Genomic DNA, 2,157 nt, shown 5'->3' on the forward strand with positions numbered 1-2,157 from the left:
CAAATAATACGAAACACCCCACTGCATGCTCCTCTGTAGCCAAAACCACCAAAACCAACTCGTGTCTGCTACATACAGGGGGAGACACCATGTTATGTAAGTCGAACCCGCACTGGGCACATTTCACTGAGTGTGACATTACCAAAAGGCCATGGGTGGCACATTTCCCAAGAAGTTTCCTGTCTGCAACAGGGAGACAGTCAAGTGTGGAGGTCGTTAGGCACACGGGCTCTAAAATCAAAATGTCGGGGTTCATTGTGCACAAAGGTTCACAGCAGCATGATTTTCTTATGGCTGAAACATGGAAACAACCCAGATGTCCATCGACTAAGGAATGGACAAATCAGTGTGTTGGATCCGTACACTGGAATACAAGTCAGGCATGAAAAGGAATGAGACACCAATTCATGCTACAAACGATGCATGACACTAAGTGAAAGAATCCAGTCATAAAGGACCACATTGTGTGATTCTGTTTGTACAGAATACCCAAAATAAGCAAATCCATAGAGACGGAAAGTAAATTTGTGCCGAAGGCTAGGAGAATGGGGAGAAATGGGGAGTGGCTGCCAGTGGGCATGGAGTTTGTGTCTGGGGTGAGGAGAAAGATCTGGAATTAGAGAGTGGTGATGGTTGCTCATTTCTGTGAATATACTAAAAAACACTGAACTGGACATTTTAAAATGTACATTTTATAGCATGTGAATTATGTCTCAATTTTTAAAAGAGAATGTCTGGGTTTTCATCCTGGCTTCCTCCTTCCTAGAGCCAGGAACTTGGGTGAGACATTCAAACTCTCTGTGCCTAGTTTCATCATCTGCAAAGTAGGCCCACAGGTAATGCTGGCATCTGTGTAAGGGTAGCACCTGTCACAGTGGTAAGCATCCAGTCTTTAGCTTCCATTCAATTCAGTGTGGAAACTCTCTGTAAGGGGACAGTCCAACCATCCGAAGATGAAATAATTCGTGACAGGCTTGCATCAAGAAGAAAATGTTGACATCTGGTCATGTCGTTTGGAAGAGAGCCTGAATGTATGGGAATATTACTAATATTGTGCAAATTGAAAATGATTGTGCTAGAAAATGCGTATCACCCACCGAATCACAGCTACTGCTGACTCAGGGCCACACGCAGGCATCTGCACGCCTTCTCATACTTCACCGTGCAGTGCTGTATTTGAACTGCTCTGTGTGCTGGGGTATTTTCTCCCCACGACACCTATTTAGAAACTCAGGCTCTTACGCAAAGCTGTGTAAGTGTGGTGAACCACCTCCTAAAGTACTCTAGTGTTAAAACCACAACTCCGGGTACAAGCTCCTACTTTGTTAAATAATTAACCAAACCTCCCAGTATCAGTCAGGCAGTGAGATACCCTTTCCCCTTTCACCTCTCTGGGGCAGGGTTCGTGCTGAGAAAGTGACACAAAGGAAAAGACAAGCGTGGGGAACGCGTTAGAACAAAGGAATGTAGTAGGCAGGAAAAATAGCATGGGAGCTAGAGAGAGGAGAGCTAGAGAGATGCATAAAATAAGGCCAGTGACCCCAGGCCAGACAGGATCATGGGAGACCGTGATGGCTGGTTGGCCGGTGGCAGGCCACAGAGGACCACCCAAATGTCTGGGGTGGGCCAAAGAGGTGATGTGTGCTGTTTGCCATCGTGGTCTCAGGGTAGGGTGAGGAGGGAGAAGTGGCAAAGGGAAGCAGCAGTGATCCACTGGTGACCTGTGACACCAAGGAGCTCAGAGCGCTATAGAGGATTAAGGGCTAAGGCACATGGCGCCTCAGGCTGAGCTCACCTCTCAGGAAGTTCCATAGCAAACTGGAAACTAGGATGGTTCAGGGAAGGAGCCTCTACAGCAAGCAGGTGTGTGCATTTGTACATCTTTGTGAGCCCGCGTGGGTTCTCTTTTCATTCTCTTCTGAGTTTCCTTTGATGTACAAACATTTTTGACTTTGAAGAAGTCAAATTTACATATTTTTTGCTTTTATTTCTTATACTGCTTGCTGTCATGTCCAAGAAACCATTGCCACATCAGAGGTCATGAAGATCTGCCCCAGTATTTTCTTCTAAGAGTTTTACACTTTTGGCTTTTCTATGTAGGGTTTTGATGCATTTCAAGTTAACTTTTGTTCATGGTGTGCGGTAAGGGTCTACCTC

This window comes from Propithecus coquereli, unplaced genomic scaffold (genome assembly GCF_000956105.1).
Source record: "Propithecus coquereli isolate 6110/MARCELLA unplaced genomic scaffold, Pcoq_1.0 Scaffold1058, whole genome shotgun sequence".
NCBI classification, from domain to species: Eukaryota; Metazoa; Chordata; class Mammalia; order Primates; family Indriidae; genus Propithecus; species Propithecus coquereli.